The sequence below is a fragment of the Diabrotica virgifera genome, chromosome 2 (assembly GCF_917563875.1).
Source record: "Diabrotica virgifera virgifera chromosome 2, PGI_DIABVI_V3a".
In the NCBI taxonomy this organism is placed as follows: domain Eukaryota; kingdom Metazoa; phylum Arthropoda; class Insecta; order Coleoptera; family Chrysomelidae; genus Diabrotica; species Diabrotica virgifera.
The window spans coordinates 226213393-226233851 of record NC_065444.1 but is presented as its reverse complement, the minus strand read 5'-3'; the positions used below and the strand labels follow the sequence as shown (position 1 = coordinate 226233851).

The following is a 20459-nucleotide window of genomic DNA, read 5'->3' as shown; positions in this document are numbered from 1 at the left end:
GATTATGTATGTTCTTTAGTCCTAGTCCTACTACTACATCATTCGCCTTCATCCTTAACACTGCATAGATCGAGATCCATAGATGATACAAATAATGAAATAATGCCTGTTTTCTTTTTCATATTTTACGGTTTTTTCCTATCCCTGATCCATTCAGGTAAGAATAGAAATGGTCAGAATATGATGGGGGAGGGGGGGGGGGGGGTTATGAATGTATTGTGGAATAACAAAATCGGTGTTGCCAAACGGAGAGAAATTTCCCTTTTTGCGGGAATTTTCAACATAAAAGGTGATAAAGGGAAAAAGTTAACTCAAAAGGGAATTATTGTTCCAGTCCAAATTGTAAAATATTAAGAAAAAATCAAAATATTTGAAAATAATTCAACATATCTTCTCAGATTTTGTAAACAGGAGGGAAGTTTTTTTTTATAAAAGTGGGAATTTTTAAGGTAAGTTGACGGAAAAAGCTTACTCGACGGTTGGCAACGCCAACCCACATAACAATGATGTTCGTATCATGTTCTAAGCATATACTACCAACATTCGTCGAAGTATATTCTTTTTAGTATATGCGTAGTACAAGCATAGCATGTACCTTAAAAAACATTCTAAATTTCATGTTCTTTGCATATACTTTAAAGTATATTCTCGTACCGAATATACTGAGTACATTCGTGTACGTAGTAACTCGGAATATTCGTAAAAGTTTATTCTTAGAATATACCTTTATCGAATATTCTTAGCACATACTTATAAGTACATTCTTAACACATACTTATAAGTAGATACTATTCTTAGAATATACCTTTATCGAATATTCTTAGCACATACTTATAAGTACATTCTTAACACATACTTATAAGTAGATACTTTTAAAATATCTTAAAAATAATATGTATGTATAGGAAGTATGAATAATATTAGCCTTATAGATTATCAACTTCGTTATATTTTAGAATAATTAATAAAATTTATGTATGTAGGTAGTATTGGACGAATTTCATTTCAAAATTGTTGTATGGTAAAAAAGTTTAAACATTAATTGTATTAACGTTTATTATTAAAAATTCGTTTTCATAATTGAAATAACTTTACCATTTACCATTACATCGTTGGAATTTGAATTTAGGTACATTCAATTCAATACGGGCCATTCCAGAACCAAAGCATGCCAATAAACCACCCCCTTATCTATGGCCAAAACCCACGGCTTTGGTGTTGCCAACCGTCGAGTAAGATTTTTCCGTCAACCTTAAAAATTCTTACTTTTATAAAAAAATTCCCTCCTGTTTACAAAATCTGAGAAGATATGTTTAATTATTTTCAAATATTTTGATTTTTTTTAATATCTTACAATTTGGACTGGAACAAAAATTCCCTTTTGAGTTAACTTTTCCCTTTATCACCTTTTATGTTGAAAATTCCCGCAAAAAGTGAAATTTCCCTCGGTTTGGCAACACTATAACCACCGCTCTGCACCGATGTTATTCCACAATACATATCCCCCATCCCTCTAACCCCGTCCGTCTTGTCTTATTCTGACCATTTCTTACCTGAACAACGGTAAAATATGAAATCCAAAATAGACATTACTAGTATTTATTGTATCTATGAAGTGTTAAGGATGAAGACCAATGATAAAGTACTAGGACTAAAGAACATACATAATCTCCTTTATTTTGTTTGCGGTGCTTCAAAATAGGTATAATCTATTTTGATAACTCAATATTATTTAATAAATACATATAAGTAAGTACCTACATATAAGTATATAAATTTTAGTTATACATAGTTTAGGTTAGCTAAATATTATAATATAATAGTTTATATAGATAACTAAAATTTATAAATCTGTACTTACTTTTTAAGTAATATTGCAGAATGTAGGTACCTACTAACTACATTCTCATTTGCCATTAAAATATGTAAATGTAATAGGTATTTGGTAGAACCAGTAGAACCTAAGATGAGATTAGGTGATGCTGAAAACATACTTCTGAGCAATATAGCACTTTCTTAGAATATCCTTAAAAATATATTCTTCTAATACAAAGATTTGCAGTAGTAGTACGTTCTAAGTATATAAATAGAAGGTTTATAGCACTTCCTTGGAATATTCTAAAAAGTACGTTCTTAGTATAAACTAAAAAGATGTGCGGTAGTACGTTCTAAGTATATAAATAGAAGGTTTATAGCACGTCCTTGGAATGTTATAAAAAGTATATTCTTAGTATATACTGAAAAGAAGTGCGGTAGTACATTCTAAGTATATACATAGAACGTTTAAGTACTGTAATGTAGTATATACTCAGTATGTGCTATGCACATTCGCAATGGTAATTACGCATATTCTTAGTATATACTTTTTCTGAAAAGTATGTTCTATGAATCTACTAAGAACATGAAATTGTTATGTGGGAAAGCCTTTGGTTGCTTTGGTTGTGCAGTTTGGCACGTTTTGGTTCTGCGAAATGGCCTATTGAATTGAATGTACCTAAATTCAAATTCCAAGGATGTAAAAATACTAATGATTCATGATAAACTCGAAATGGTAAAGTCATTTCAATTATGAAAACGAATTTTTAATAGTATTGTAACAAAATAATTATTGACCTACCCTCGTATACCAGCTCCCGTCTTAGGACAGACAGAGAACACTATCGATGTTTCGAGATACGCCGATTCAGCGACGATGACGTGCAAGCGGTCACATGGACATAGCTGGAGATATATAGATATTTCTGGAATATCTGTATCGCATATATAAATAGGACATATTTGTAAATAGAGTTAGTCTTAAGCTAAAGTTTGTAAAGTAAACTTGTATAAATAATAAATAAAGTCGTATATAAATTACGAACCGCTAGTTTTATTGTAATTAGAAGTAATTACACAAATAACCGCTACAGTGGTGTCAGGTGTGGGGTTCAATTTGCTCTATGAATACCAATGAGAAATCATCAAAGTCAAAGTATCCAAAAGACCTTGTCGAGATGATCATTGAAAGATGCCAAGACCTTGACTATGAACGAACGGAAAAAGTAAGGTCTATGCTGATAGAGTATCAAGATGTTTTTGCTATTGATAAGAAGGATAAGGGCAAAACATCTTGATACTCTATCAGCATAGACCTTACTTTTTCCGTTCGTTCATAGTCAAGGTCTTGGCATCTTTCAATGATCATCTCGTGGTGTCAGAAGTGGGATGCAAGATAGTCCTACAAGCACGACTCAAGGATGTCCTCACGAAGAACGGAGATGACCCAGAGACATCCCACTTCTGACACCAGAGGAGGGCAAAGAATATACATGGAGTGAAGAGTGCCAAAAAGCTTTCAAACAACTAGAGACTATGGTAACCAATACGAAAGTGCTACCTTCAGTTAATGCAGTAGTTTTGGCCGTAGAAGAGAAGATCAAAGAATTAGAGAGCATGATAACCGATACAAAAGTGCAACCGTCAGTTCATGCAGTAGCTTTAGATCCTGTAGTGAAAGATGAACTACCGAGAGAAGAAATGTCGCATAATATGAGATTCAAATTACCACCATTTGATGGAAAGTCCTCTTGGTCCATATATCTTAGACAGTTTGAAGCTATTGCGACCGCCAATCATTGGACCGAACAAGAAAAGGCTGTTTCCTTGACTGCTGCTTTACGAGGTGATGCTGCAGATATATTAAGGTCAATTCCCAAGGGTCAAGAAAATTGTTACCAGACCTTGTTCACTCGTCTAGAAAAACGCTATGGAGATGCCCATCTACAACAAGTATACAAAGCACAACTGCGAAGTAGAAGTCAACGAGCAAGTGAGAATCTGCAAGAATTTGAAGCAGATGTGGCTCGTGTGGTGCGGTTGGCTTATCCAGAGGTGCCAGACAGCGTTTTAGAAGAAATTGCAGTAGATACCTTCGTCAATGGGCTGAAAGATAATGAACTACAGAAAGCTTTACGACTAGCAAGACCGAAAGTTTTAGATGAAGCACTTGCTATTGCATTGGAACACGAAACGGCTAGTCAAACTTCACGAGGCCATAGAGTAAGAACCATTGAAGAAAGTGACGAACACAACGATGAACGTCTGGAGGAAATGATACGGAGAGTATTAAGTAATCAGATGCCAAAGAGACGCGAGCCTAGATGTTGGAATTGTGGAGACGTAGGCCACATTCGTCGTAATTGTAAGAAGATCGTACAGCCGTCGGAAAACTAGAGCGGGTCGACACCAAGGGGCAACTGCCGACCTCGAGAACTAGAGCCCCCATAGTAACTGTCAACCTTACGTCCTCCGGTGGAATCCACAACTTATACATCGAAGGTCGTATCAGTAATAGATGTAGATCATTTTTGGTGGATACAGGTGCAACGAGAACTATCGCACGTCCAGATGTAGTACGAGACCATAATAAATTATCACCTGCAACAGTAAAGCTTAGAACAGCGACTGGTGAGCTAATTAATACATATGGCGAGGCTAATATGTCAGTATCCATTGGCCAGACCACAGTTGAACATCAAGTATTAATTGCCGAGATCTCCGACGAGTTCATATTGGGGATGGACGTACTACGAAAAGTGGGGGCAATATTGGATGTTCAAAATGGAGTTCTCAGGATCAACGGTGAAGAGTTGCCCTTTCACGACGACAAAGAAGATGTCATCCGCTTACTAACTACATGCGACGTAACCATACCCGGTAATAGTGAGAAAATTCTGATGACCATGCTTGATGGACACTGCCGAGAGGGAAGTTTAAGGATGGTCGAAGATGTAGAAAATGTCGAGTTCCTAACGGCGAAAACTTTGGTAAAAGTTCGAGATGTCATCCCTGTAAGAGTTATGAATTTAAGGGAAACTGCTATTAAGTTAAGTAGAGGAGCTTTGATCGGACAGTGTGTTCCCGTGGCTTCAATTTGCTCTATGAATACCAATGAGAAATCATCAAAGTCAAAGTATCCAAAAGACCTTGTCGAGATGATCATTGAAAGATGCCAAGACCTTGACTATGAACGAACGGAAAAAGTAAGGTCTATGCTGATAGAGTATCAAGATGTTTTTGCTATTGATAAGAAGGATAAGGGCAAAACAAGCATAGTAACGCATAAAATAAATACCGGAGACGCTCAGCCAATCAGACAACGGCCTAGACGACTTCCATTTGCGAAAAGAGATGAAGCCGAAGAGATTATCAAGGATATGGACAAACAAGGGGTAATTGAACCATCGAACAGTCCATGGACATCACCAGTAGTTCTGGTAAAGAAGAAAGATGGTTCAACGCGTTTTTGTATCGACTACCGCCAGCTCAATGCGGTAACAAAAAAAGATAGTTATCCTTTGCCCAGAATAGACGATACATTGGATACTCTCTCCGGTTCTCGTTGGTTTTCCACACTCGATTTAAAAAGTGGATATTGGCAAGTAGACATGGAGCCAGCCGATCGGGAGAAAACCGCATTTTCGATAGGATCAGGGCTTTGGCAGTTTACGGCTATGCCGTTTGGTTTATGTAATGCCCCTGCCACATTTGAAAGATTAATGGAGGCAGTTTTAAGAGGTCTAACATGGAAAACATGCCTGGTTTACTTGGATGATGTAATTGTGGTTGGAAGGTCCTTTGATGAACATGCCAAGAATCTAATAGAAGTCTTTCAACGATTGAGGGCAGCGAACTTGAAGTTAAGTCCGAAGAAATGTCACATGTTTCGACGAGAAGTTAAGTATTTGGGACATATTGTATCGAGTAATGGTGTAACAGCTGATCCCGAAAAGATTGAAGCAATTAAAGATTGGCCAGTACCAAAAGATAAACATGAAATTAGAAGTTTCCTTGGCCTATGTACATATTACCGACGATTTGTCAAAGGATTTGCCAATATCTCCAAGCCCCTAACAAAGTTGACGGAGGAGGGCAAAGAATATACATGGAGTGAAGAGTGCCAAAAAGCTTTCGAACAACTACAAATGGCTCTGATCAGTGCACCGATATTAAGCTACCCGGGACAGGCAGGAAAATTTGTTTTGGATACCGATGCTAGCAACAGTGCTATAGGAGCTGTTCTCTCCCAAATCCAGGACGGACAGGAAAAAGTCATCGCTTATTTCAGCAAAGTCCTGTCGAAACCGGAAAGAAACTATTGCGTTACCAGAAGAGAACTGCTGGGTGTAGTGAAGGCTTGCGAACATTTCCATAAATACTTGTATGGCAGAAAGTTCCTTCTTCGCACCGATCACGCTGCTCTAAAATGGCTCATACAATTCCGTAATCCAGAGGGCCAGATGGCAAGATGGTTAGAACGATTACAAGAATATGATTACGAGATAGAACACAGGGCCGGAAGAGTTCACTCAAATGCTGATGCCCTTTCGAGACGACCATGCAGTGCGAATTGTAATCACTGTGCCAAATTAGAGGAACGATTTTGCCCCGTGAGACGAACCACCGTAATTAATGAGCAATGGCAGCCCCAACAGTTACAAGAAGCCCAAGAAGACGATCCATGTATAAAAAGAGTATTGGATTGGATGCGTCGAGGTGAGAGACCTAGTTGGCAAAACATTAGTGCATGTAGTCCGGAAGTCAAGGCCTACTGGAGCCAATGGAATTGCCTGATACTAAAAGATGATCTTCTGTACAGAACCTTTGAGAACGATGATGGTACAGAATCTAAGCTTCGGTTGATTGTACCTAAAAGTAAAGTGTCAGAAGTATTGCGTCAGTTGCATGACGGTACATCAGGTGGACACTTTGGTATTACGAAGACTCTGCAAAAGGTTCGAGAACGGTTCTATTGGGTGAACTGTAAAGATGATGTAAGAAGATGGTGCCGAAAATGTGAACTGTGTGCATCCGGTAATGGTCCGGTTGGTAAAAAGAGAGCACCCATGAGACAGTACAATGTTGGAAGTCCTATGGAAAGAGTAGCTATCGACATTGCAGGTCCATTTCCAGAAACCGATGCTGGAAATAAATACATCCTGGTAGCCATGGATTATTTTACAAAATGGACTGAGGCCTATGCATTACCAAATCAAGAAGCTGCTACCGTTGCAGAGGTACTTGTTAAAGAATTCTTTAGCCGATTTGGTGTTCCCTTGGAGATCCACTCCGACCAAGGGCGAAACTTTGAGTCAGCTCTTTTCCAAAACGTTTGTAAATTGATTGGTGCCAATAAGACCAGAACAACACCCCTGCATCCTCAATCAGATGGGATGGTCGAGAGGATGAACCGAACGATGGGTAAACACTTGTCCAAAGTTGTATCTGAACATCAGCGAGATTGGGACCAACACATTCATTTATTCCTGATGGCCTACCGCTCGGCCGTAAATGAAACTACAGGTCAAACACCAACCTGCCTGATGTTGGGTCGTGAAGTTCGGTTGCCCTGCGACCTAGAGTTTGGCTGCGGACCTTCCGAGGAACATGTTGCAGGCGAAGACTACGTTGACCGCCTGAAATTACGAATGAACAACATTCATGAACTAGCCCGACAACACATTCAGATAGCCAGTGACAGAATGAAAGATCAATATGATTCTCGATGCAAGAATGAAAGCTTCGAAGTAGGTGATCTTGTCTGGCTTTATAATCCGCAACGTCGTCGAGGCTTGTGTCCTAAACTGCAAAGACAATGGGAAGGTCCGTATGAAGTTAAGAAGAAAATAAATGACGTAATATATAGAATTAAGAAGTTGCCAAACGGTAAACCAAAAGTTATTCACATAAATCGTCTTGCACCATATGCTGGCTCAAATGAAACAGAAGAAGCACGAGTCCTCCAACAGGAGATGAAAGATGTCGCACAGCCAAGTTTTAATCAATTTATGTCAAATTACGCAGAAAGAAAGAGTGCTAGATTCGGCGTGACCACAGAAGTTCAGCAAGATCTGTTTGGTGTTCCAGAAAACGTCTCTCTAGCCCACTGTGTTGCACAAGACCTCGAGATGACTAAAGGAATCTCGTCCGTATTCAATAGAAAGTTCGGCCGCCTGGACGAGTTAAGGAATCAACAACCTAAAATTGGAAGAGTATTGCGATTGGAAGATGGTCCTCGATCTTTGCTGTATATAGTGACCAGGAAGTCTTATACGGACACGCCAAGCTACGAGAACATATGGCGTGCTCTAACTAATTTGAAGAAAATGGTCTGTAATTATGACATCAAAGATTTGGCTTTACCAAAAATTGGCCATGCAGTAGAAAATCTGGATTGGAAGATTGTGAGAAGCATGCTGGAAGTGATCTTCAGAGAAACTGGCGTACGGATTACTGTGTGTTGCATGAACCCGAAGATGTCATACCCTTCAAAGACAGTAGACTGTTACTTCTTTTCTAGGGGTGTATGCAGAGCCGGAGAATCCTGTAGATTCCGCCATCCTGGGCCATCTAGAGTTGCTGATCGGGACGCTCAGATCTTAAGAGGGGAGCAGTGTAACAAAATAATTATTGACCTACCCTCGTATACCAGCTCCCGTCTTAGGACAGACAGAACACTATCGATGTTTCGAGATACGCCGATTCAGCGACGATGACGTGCAAGCGGTCACATGGACATAGCTGGAGATATATAGATATTTCTGGAATATCTGTATCGCATATATAAATAGGACATATTTGTAAATAGAGTTAGTCTTAAGCTAAAGTTTGTAAAGTAAACTTGTATAAATAATAAATAAAGTCGTATATAAATTACGAACCGCTAGTTTTATTGTAATTAGAAGTAATTACACAAATAACCGCTACAGTATCTATGTAAACGTTAATACAATTAATGTTTAAACTTTTTTACCCTACAACAATTTTGAAATGAAATTCGTCCAATACTACCTACATACATAAATTTTATTAATTATGTATTCTAAAAAATAACGAAGTTGATAATCTATAAGGCTAATATTATACTTCCTATACATACAAATTATTTTTAAGATATTTTAAAAGTATCTACTTATAAGTATGTGTTAATAATGTACTTATAAGTATGTGTTAAGAATATTCGATAAAGGTATATTCTAAGAATAAACTTTTACGAATATTCCGAGATCCTACGTACACGAATATACTTAATATATTCGGTACGAGAATATACTCTGAAGTATATGCAAAGAACATGAAATTTAGAATGTTTTTTAAGGTAGATGCTATGCTTGTACTACACATACTAAAAAGAATATACTCCGACGAATGTTGGTAGTATATGCTTAGAACATGATGCGAACATCATTGTTATGTGGGCATAAGTCGATAGAGGGACAAATATTAAGCCAAACTTGTTATTTCAAGTTATTAAAATAAATCAATACTTTTTAAGTTAATCAAGATGAAAAATTTTAATTTTTCTTGAAAAAAATGATGAAAAGTTTTGACAAAAAGTTATCATTACCAAAATTGAAGCCAATAAAAATCAAATAAATTCCTTAAGTAGGTAGGTACTTGAAAAATCTTTTAATATTATTTTAGTTAGGTTAAGTTATAGGTAATTACGTAAATTTAATGTATATTTTTTTCGGCGAGCACCTACTCAAATCCAAGTATTCCAATCTTAAATAACGGGATAACGATGCATTTTATAAAGTATAGGTATTAGGTCTGGATCCCGCGTATGAAAAAAAAGTTGATTAATAGCAAGCTGAAAATTTGTTAATAGGTTAAAGAGTGTCTAGTCGGATAAACTTTGATATATGGGAACACTGGAACAGGGGCAGTTTTAATTTTGGAACAGGTTAAAAATTTGGAACGGTCAGATCACGAAAACGGCACATGTATTTTGTCCGACAGAACAGACTTAAACTCTCCGAACAGAGATTAAACTCTCATGCAAAAATCAGGCTGCTATTTATCACCAAATGGGCTTTTTAATGAGTGGAACATGTACAATATGTCAAATGACAGGAATTATGACAGGTGATAAATAGCAGTCTGATTCTTGCATGAGAGTTTAATCTCTGTTCGGAGAGTTTAAGTCTGTTCTGTCGGACAAAATAAATGTGCCGTTTTCGTGGTCTGACCGTTCCAAATTTTTATCCTGTTCCAAAATTAAAACGGCCCCTGTTCCAGTGTTCCCATATATCAAAGTTTATCCGACTAGACACCCTTAGGGCCGGTTGTTCGAACGCTAATCAACAGTGATCACTATCAAATATTTAATTACTGTCACCAACTGTCAATATCAACTTTGGGTTGCTGAAAACATAATTGATTATAATTATGAGATTAGTTAATTAATTAACATAACAATTATTAACATAATTGATTAACTAATTTCATAATTGTAATCCATAATTATGTTTTCAGCAACCCAAACAAAGTAGACATTGACAGTTGGTGACAGTAATTAAATATTTGATAATGATGATTTTTGATTAGCGTTCGAACAACCGGCCCTAAAGCTATTAACAAATTTCCAGCTTGCTATTAATCAATTTTTTTTTTGATAAGCGGGATCCAGACCTATATATACTTACTTAACGGTATAAAATAAAGGTAGGTAGGTACTTGTCAAAGTACTCAGAAATATTTATCAAATGAGCTCAAGAAAAAGTTAATATGTCGGTTCGCTAAACTCAGACAATTGGCTAGTGATTTTAGTAAGTAATTTTGCCAATTTGGTAAAATGGGCAAAAAAATAATTAGTAAATAATTAATAATTATGTACTAAATAGTTAGTAATTTTGCCAATTTTGGCAAAATTGGCTAAAGACAAAAAAATTACCTACTAAAATCACCAGCCAGTTGTGTCTGAGTTTAGCGAACGAACTATAGCATCAAAATTAAGCAAGTTATAATGAAAATAAGTGGATCCTTTCGAATTTTGTAGGAAAAAGTGAAAAATAAAACATAATGCCATTTCCACAAAAATTAAAATGTATAGTAATCCCTATAAGGCTTCCTTTACTTTGGCATAAGTAATGACCTCAAATATTTTGACCGGTTTAGAATGCATATCTTTGAAAAACAAATATGATTAAAAAAAATTACATTTTTCAAATTTTCGTAAACATTTTTTATCTCCAAAATTACTTGATATACATACGTAAAAAGTAATACTGAACGAAATTTGAGTTTTTTTAGCAAAGATCTCTAATTACTTTTTATTTTTTGTAGGATCAAAAATAACCTAGATATAAACGTTTAAAGCCTAAATTTTACTGCGAGAACCATGTAACCGGAGACCTTTAACCTTATATCTTTTAAAAAATAAGGGATTTAAATTTAACACGATTTTATAGCCCCTGAAATTGCCTTTCAAATGGTTTTTGGATGAAGCCGATATCATCAAAATTAATGGAGTTTCTCTGAACTTTGCCAAATTGATACCTCTGTAATGTTATGGTTGTTTCTGATTTCCCTTTTTGAAGAATAAGATTAGCTCCTTTGCCCTCCATTCTTCTGGTAGGTACTTTATTATATCCCATAATCTTGTTAATTAATATTTTCATTTGATATAATTGACTCTCCACCTTATTTCAACAATTCCTTTGATATCCCATCTTCATCTCAGCTTTTCAGTTCTTTAGTTTTTCTATTGATTTTTGAACTTCATGCTTTTTGTACTTGCTTACAGTCAGAAAAATGAAAGAATACCCATGAACGATCGCATCAATCACATATTTTGTGTTTGCTGATTTTTTTTTTTTCATAAATAACAAACGAGAGAGATAGATTATTAATAATCTGAGTAATATGTGATTGATGTGATCGTTCATGGGTGTTCTTTCATTTTTCCGACTGTATATGAACTCGTTCGTTTATGGTAACTGCTGGTGTTTGTGGTTACGTCATTTGTTTTTCCTCTGTATGTAACTTCTTTAGATAGTCAATCCATATACACTGTTTCCGATCTCTTTGGGGTCTATTACTTCATTCAGCTTCGCTCTTTGACCTCTTGGCCGTATTTATTTTTATAAACTATAAAAAATCACGCTTCAGTTCTTTTAAAAAGCGTTCCCAGTGTTCGTTTTTATTTATTCTTACAAGTACGCAATTGGTATAGTAAATATAAAGAAATAAAATGATAACAATTACAAAATTACTATATTACTAATAGAAGTACAGTCGATGTTTTAAATAGCTAATTCTATATACAATAAGAGAGCTAACTGCTAAATTCTAAAATCTCATTTAACGAGGTGGTAAATATTTATAAACTATTGGTTATGAAAAAAAGGTTGACACTCACAGTCTTAGGTAGTTTATTGTTGGTAAAAGGTTGGGCTACCGGTTTCGGGACTTACAATATGTTCCCAATTATCAGGCCAGCAATACGAAAGTCTTTGTTTGATAGAAAAACAAAACTAAAAGATATCAGTTACAAAGAATTTTCCGCTACCATAGATGATCAAGTGTATGTCATCTTCTCCTCCAAAGGACTCATTTACTTAGGTTTGCGGGATTTTCTGTGTATATTGTATTAAAAAAATTTAAGAAAACTATTGAAAAAACTATGGAGCAATATGTATACAGTGATGAGCACGCCTATAACCGGCAAAATAACGCAAAAGATGGAAAATATAATACATTGCGAAACAAAAAGAGATGAAACTAGTGGAGGTGGAAATTATCGTTATAAACGTATAAATTAACATTACATTACATAGTTTCCCACCTTTAGGGAGTACCTATGACAGAGGAGTAGAGTAGTAGAGTAGATCAGAGGACTATGACAACTGTCACTGTGACAGTCGAATTTTATAAAATACTCCTGTCACAGACGTCTAAAGGTGGGAAACTATGTAATGTGATGTTATATTTATACGTTTATAACGATAATTTCCACCTGAAACCTGAGTTTCATCTCTTGTTTCGCAATGTATTATGTTTTCCATCTTTTTCGTTATTTTGCCGGTTATTAGCGCGCTCATCACTGTATACTAAGTTGTTTTACATATGGACATTACATACCAAAAATTTACAAACACACTTTTAAAACCCGGGAGTAGTCGCGCTCACTTCTGTAACGTGAACAGTCGCGTGTTAAATTTCATCTCACAATACGAATTTAAATAGGAATTTACAACAAATTTTTTTTATAGTATTTTTATTTACTTGCTATGTTAGAAATATTATTTCTAACAATAATTATTAAAAAAATTGGAAAGAAATCCTTTGTAAAAGGTATAAAATTTTGTTTTATTAAAAATCCCTTAAAAGGGCTACATCACAACAAAACGTTTTCGATTTTTATAAAAAATCATCATCAGTGTTCGATCTAAAAATAAGTATAACCGATTTAATGAATATAAAGTTAGTATTTAAATTTTGACAAAGGTTAGAGCAAGTTGGTTATACTTACAAACTGGATGCTAGCTGAGCCACAAAAGAAAATATCTGGGTAAAAACCCTTTACATAAAATATAGATGCCTTAAAAGTGCATACTTCAATAAAAAGGCATGTGATGGTCACATGGCAAACAGGATAATGCCCTAAGGTAAAGTATACAGGTTTCCCAACACGTGGGATCCAAATTGAGTTGATCACATTTCAATGACTTAATGGCAACTGAATGCAAAATGAGTGATGTTTCTGAAAGGTGTCAAAAGACAGATGGACAACGTGACGTGGAATTTACCCTGTATTACGACAGCCAACTAATTGTTAGTAAAATATATAATGAAAATTAACATAGTAATAACAAACATCAACAAAGTTGTGGCTATAATTACATTTAAGTAAGGACCTTGAATATGTAAGATGAACGTGGAGCATGAAATGATTTTTATAATGTAAATAGAGAAATAGCCAGAATCTATGCAGCCACCTATACATAATTCAAAGGTTGATGAATGCCGTTCCTATTCAAATTGAAGTAAGTCCAACTGTGCTGTTGAAAATTTAATTTACTATGAATTAAAAGGAGTGTTTGGTTTAATTGTACTAATGGCAGAGTAAATTAGAGAGTCTGTAGTAAATGGAAGTCTGATATTAAAGTAGTGTTGAAATTAATATAAGTTGTATGAGTCACAGGAGGAAACTGATATGATATAATGATATGTGAATTAATTGGTTATAGGTACCTGAGTGTTGATATTGGAAGTGAAGAAGAATATCAATTGAACTAATAACCTGGCAAAAGTATGAGGTCCTTTTATGTAACATAGGCATCTAGGACTAAACATGTTTGTGAAATATGGATTTTTCTATTTTTTATTTTTTATACCAAGTTATCGAGTTGAATTGAAAAGGTTTAAAACTGGATGGATGTATGAAGGTGTATTGGAAAACAAGCAATATGTGTAAAATTAGAAGGTAGTGAATAATTTATGATTTGATATCAGAATTGTTTACTGTAATGAGGTGTAATGAAAAAGGCTGGGCGCCCCAGAAACCAGACCCCACATCCTATGGATAAGAGAGTGGAAGAATTAGTATAAAAACCTTTTATAAATATTTTTCTGAAGTTTAGTTGGACCCATAACGAAAACCTGATCAAATGGCGATAAGTTATGAAATTGGGTGAAAGAGACCAAATAGTGTTAGAGTTGTGACTGGTCGATTTAATAAAAACTGTGGAAAAAGTTAAAGTAGATTATTTTGGAAGACTAGTAGAAGTTAAGGGATAATGAGTTGATGTTAGAACATCAGTTGAAAATTTTTCATTGAGTTATCGCGAAAAAGGATAAAATGTGAGATTCTATCTAACGGCGCGACTACTCGCTGGTTAAAAATATTATTTTGGCCAAGGACCCCCGTGGAGGTTTTATTTGATGTCATTCGATAGATTTTTGAAAAATATCGAACACGTATATTTCAGTTTTTCGATTTGATGTTAATTTCGCGAAATATTCGCTTTTTGTGAAACTTTGTAACTCGACCATTTCCTTATCCAAGTAGCAATTTTTCGACGCATTGATTGTCAGTACAAACAAATGCACTGTATATATATAACGTTGCAGTGCATTGTCAGTTGTTTCGGCCAACCACCCACCCCTGTTACCGGTGACATTACGATGTTACAACGTTAAGTAATACCTTTAGTTATATGAGCAACTAAATTATTATCATTGTGACAACTACATATTATTACAGTTCAGTTTTTTCAACAATCGCAACGACTTAAAAACGTTATAATGCTAAACTAATCTACGCCCATGGGTTTTCCGGCCGACTCGGTAGTTGTCTGTCACGACCCTAAGTATAGTTCTACACGTGTGACACGTTTGGGGCAACTTCAGAAGAAGAAGAAGAATTTACTATATAACCTTACTTTTTTCTTATTATTTTATATTTTATTTTGCTGGAAATTTTCGATTTATTTAACAACCTGTCTATTTGATTTTTTAATAGCTGGTTTCTCCATTGTTTTACCAGTAGATTTGATAACCTTAATTTTTGTATCAGCTTTGCTAGATTTTCACTTGACACTGGTCACAGGACTTTTCACCCAATAAGAGGGTGTTCTAAAATGGTTGGGATAGTCCGCCCGGCCGTGTTTGGTTGCCGATCGGACTTCTCGGCCGTATCATCCGTCTAGGGTTGGTAATAAGGTATATTTTTAGTAATATTGGTAATATTGTTGAATGCGCCATTTTGGTTTTTACTTGAGATTTTTTGAGATGAAAGAAAATAAAAACACAAAATATAACAATTGCAGGCATTTTCTGATACCTTTAAAAGCACCATCAATACATTAAATTTATACAGAACATCTTTAACATAAATTTTGGATTTTATATTAAAATTTGATTTTTTTAAATTTGCATTTTTTTGTCAAAAAGGATGCGCATGTGTTTTTTAAAAGGTCCATCCATATTTGACGGTAATCTGAGATGCGTTTATAAATATCACATCAGGTAATTTTGTTTAAATCCTTTATTTATTTATATAAATTTAAATACCTAATATGATGTCAAAATAGTTGTTGCTAAACAACAATGTTTAATATTAGTTTAATTTCGCTCACGCAGTATATTAGTTTTAAGATATAGACTTTTAAATTTTTTCCTAAAATTCAATTATCTGTACGGATGCCGATACGTGCTTGCAAACTAACTTTCTAAATATAATCCTAATGCGTTTTTAAGAATTATAACAATGAGAGTACATAGTTAGAAATTTTTATCTCTGTCTTTGTTATCCAAAATTCCAAACCAGCCCATTTCACGAGAAAGCCGGCTGACGTAAACTTTACCTAAAAAAGGAAATTCTGAAGGTCAAGTAAAACGGTTGCGATGAACGGAAGTTGGGGGGTGTTCTTGTGTTCGGGAGACAGTACAGTTGCAATTGCCAGATGGGACAGTCGAAAGGTTGGAGCTCAACGCTCTCGGTTCCGCGCAAACCGGACTCTTTAATACGTGTTGAGTAACTAGTACCAATTCTTTTGTTTTCGTGCTCATAGTGCGTTTATTGAGCTATCGCAAGCAAGCTATCGGCGTCCAAAATTTCGTTGTTGTAACTGTTTTTAGTAAATAGACTTAGTAAAAACGTTCTTTTCGCATATTTCATTTGTCCCAAAGCTTTGGGTGGTCCTTCGCATAAGTATAGAAAAAGTGAAACCAGTTCCCTAAGGAAAGAAAATTCAGTTTCCCAGGGGGAAAAAACCAGCGACCTATGACTGGTGCGCGAAACAAAGGCACCAGGACGCGTATTTCCGTTTGCGTGTTCATTTCAAGACATTGCAGTTTTGACATATCTAGTTCCAAAAAGGTGTTGATTTGAAAGAGCCAACCCCCGAAATGTGCACGGGTTTGTACCGAAACATGTGACGTTGGAATTCTACAAACAAGTGCATAGAACTAACAGGTCTACTAATCGTTGCACGTGCTATTTATCAACTTAGCTTTGAGGGTCGTGTTGTGTATTTAAGTTTAAGTAAATTATTTAAGTTGCATTCGTAACTCGTTGGATCCATGGTATTTTCAAAATCCTTCTATTCCACCATATCTCAAATGCTTCCAACTTCTTTATGTTGTCTACTTTCAGTGTCCATCTTTCCATTCCATACAAAAAAGTTGAGAACAGGTAGCATGTTAAGGCTCTTATTCTCAGCTCCAGAGAAAGGTCTCGATTAACAAACATTTTTTTCATTTTTATAAATGCTTTTCTTGCAATTTCGATTCGTGTCCTGATTTTTCTACCTTGGTCGTTGTTTTCTCTTACCCAGGTTCCCAGATATTTGTAGTTATTCACTCTTTCTACTTGTTTTCCCTCGATATCTAGCCTTCCTATTGTATGTTGCTTAGAATTAATCATGAACTTTTTTTTCTTAACGTTCATTCATAGTCCATATTTTATAATGACTTGATGTAATCTATTTAGGTACTACTCGTTGCAGTGCTTCTAAAGTGTCTGCAAAAATAGCGGTGTAGTCTGCGAATCTTGTGTTTTTCAAGAATTTTCCGTTTATTGATATACCCTGTTCTTCCTTAAAAATAGCTTTAAAAATAGCTAAAAATATGTTTGCTGAACAATAATTGTTTAGCTGTAACTAAAATATGTTTTTAATATACACAACACTTTTAGTACCTATATTGTTGTACATTACTACAAAATGTATACGTATCGTAATAGTTTACTTTGACAGGATATTTTGGCACTACTTTGAGTCTTTTGAAAAATTATAAAGAAAAAAAGAAGGTAACTTTGGTAACAAAATTGTTTTACTTCCACAGATCCAATGAATGATAATTTGTTATTCTGCAGATAGGAGCTATTTGTGATAAACAGTTCAAATAAAATAAAATAATGTTACAACTTAACACGTATTTGTGATAATTTTAGGCGCGAAGTTCTTTTACAAACTAGTGCGCATTTCAAAATTAAACGTCTTGAAATGCACACGTGTTTGAAAGCAGATATGCTCCGCCGTTTACGTGCCGATTTCAAAACTACCCGGTCTTTAAATGAACACGGAAACGTAAATACGCCACCAGGACGAAGTGTAAGGACAACAACACCTACATCTTCGCACAATAGTTTACTTTTTGGTTTTCGCAGTCACCACACAGGTGTTAAAAATATAGGTATAAATACATAACCAGTCCGACTGTTTGAACAGTCATTGCACGTAGGCGCTTTTTATAGTCGCTCCAGTTGTCTTATGGAACGTTTGCGAAACGATGTTGCTTAAACATAGACTGCGCGGGCAACGTCAAAATAACTCAAAAATCGTCCACCAAATTAGTGCAGAATAGGGTCGTCTTCTAGGCAATAACAACGTTGTAACAAAACGTTGCCACGCGGTAGACAGCGTTGTCGCGTCGACAAATTGCTGCTTGGGTACGCCCCGCTCAAATCGTCAGATTTTTGAAATATACACTGTTCTTGATTACTTAACTTACCTTGTCTTAATCTGACGTTTTCCAGTTTTTTTAAGGATACATTTTTTTACGGACTGCCCCCAACGCCCGTGCCTGTAGTAAGAGCCCATATATGGTAGGGCAACATTTACAGAGCACAAGATTTCTCCCCATAACTGAAGCAAAGACTTTTGTATTGGTGGCCTGATGAAGATTGTGAGTATCGACCTCTTTTTCATAACCATTAGTATAAAGGTATGATTCCGAAAGTGACTGCAGACTTCAGACCGCAAACCACAGACTGCAGCGACAGTGTCGTCTGCGGTTAGACAAATTCCGAGCAGAACTGCACTGCATCTATAGGGTGGCCGGAAAGTCCCTTTACACTAATAGACGGAGAGGCAGCGCAGAAAAATCTATTTGAATTTACTAAAGCTAGATTTTTCACAGTTGATTACTGTGAGTGTGTAGAGAAACATACTGCGGTCGGTCAAGCGAAACGTAGAACAGGGGTTACTGAGAGGGTATCAAAGTTGCTTTCCTACGAAGGTAATTATTTCCATTTACTAAGGCTGAAAATCAGTACACACATTCTAAATTAAATATAAATAAAAGTTATTAAAGTCGGTCAGCTGTATGACGGGACAGAGCCGGTCGGTCGGGCCCAATAGTCGATTAAGGAAATGAAGCATTTTGGCTCGCAATTTTTTCGTCCACCATGGATTTACTTGAAATTTCCACAGACGGTATGGAATAGTCCAAGGATCATTTTCTATATTACGCCGCTATCATACGCTAAAACCTTGGGGGTGGTTGCTACCCCATCTCGAGGGTGGGAATTTTTTATTACATTTTAACCATGTAATTCGATGGAAAAAGTGATTCTAAGAAAAAAATGTTTTTTACATTTTCTTCGTAAAACTAATATTTTTCGAGTTATTCGCGCTTGAAAATAACAGTTTTTCGACGAAAAAATCGACTTTTTTAGAGGGTTTTTTGAGAATACCTCGAAAGATATGCATTTAATCAAAAAAACTGTGGATACCAAAATTGTATCTTTTATTAACACAAACCAAATTCTTTTTCAATAATATCTTTAAGACCAATACAAACCGAGATACGGCATGTTAAAGGTGAGCTTTTTTCGTCAAATGCACAATTTGAAATATTGAAAGCCAAATAATGGGAAAAATTTGCATTTTTCGAGGAAAACTTAAATAATATTTTTTCAAGCATACAATTAGACCTTTAAAAAAAATAATAAAAAGTTTCTAGCATGAAAATTAAGCGACTTTAATCAAAAAAATGTCGGTACCTGCTTTTCTTTACGAAAAAATCAGTGAAAACAACCCCCTAACTACCTTCCTAATTCAAAATTGGTCTTCATCTTTCTGTAGTTCCTTTTTCATTTATATTATCAATACACTCAAGGAGTTTGACCTATTTAAAATGCCTAATTTTGGAAAAATATTATATCTCACTGTGTACTGATTTTCAGCCTTAGTAAATGGATTTAATTACCTTCGTAGGAAAGCAACTTTGATACCCTCTCAGTAATGAGACCCCTTAAAAATGATTTTGTAGGGTTTTTAAAGAGTTGTAAGACTGTGTAAATTAAATTCCGTAAGATGCCTTAGATTTTAATTGGGGCGGGTTTAAAGGGCTCGAATAAGGGGGTGTTTGCTGGTAAATGGAGGATTTAAACAGCTATATCTGGCTAACTATTCAGTGTAATGAAAATCTATGTACAGGGTAATTTTAGTTATTAAAAAAGCTACAATTTAGTAGTATATAATTTTTTTCATAATTTTCGGAGATATTTTGAAGTAAAAGGTAAAAAATACCAAATTGCAAAATATCAATTTTTTTTAAACTCCAACTTCTCCAAAATTAGTCATTTTAAATAGGTCAAACTCCTTAAGTGTATTGATAATATAAATATAATAGGAACTACAGAAAGATGAAGACCAATTTTGAATTAGGAAGGTAGTTAGGGAGATGTTTTCACTGATTTTTTCGTAGAGAAAAGCAGGTACCGACATTTTTTTTGTAAGTCGCTTAATTTTCATGCTAGAAACTTTTTATTATTTTTTTTTTGAAAGGTCTAATTGTATGCTTGAAAAAAGATTATTTAAGTTTTCCTCGAAAAATGCAAATTTTTCCCATTATTTGGCTTTCAATATTTCAAATTGTGCATTTGACGAAAAAAACTCACCTTTAAC

The 20459-nt window shown here is 35.2% G+C and overlaps 1 long non-coding RNA gene across 1 annotated transcript; it reads right to left on the bottom strand.

Annotated features, from left to right (window-relative positions):
* Positions 1-12017: 12017 nt before the first annotated feature.
* On the bottom strand, positions 12018-20387 carry LOC126880457 (uncharacterized). The gene is made up of 2 exons (XR_007696593.1): positions 13295-20387; positions 12018-13210 (listed from the first exon to the last, which is right to left on the bottom strand). It is a non-coding gene; the product is annotated as an uncharacterized LOC126880457 (long non-coding RNA).
* Between the last annotated feature and the right edge of the window lie 72 nt (positions 20388-20459).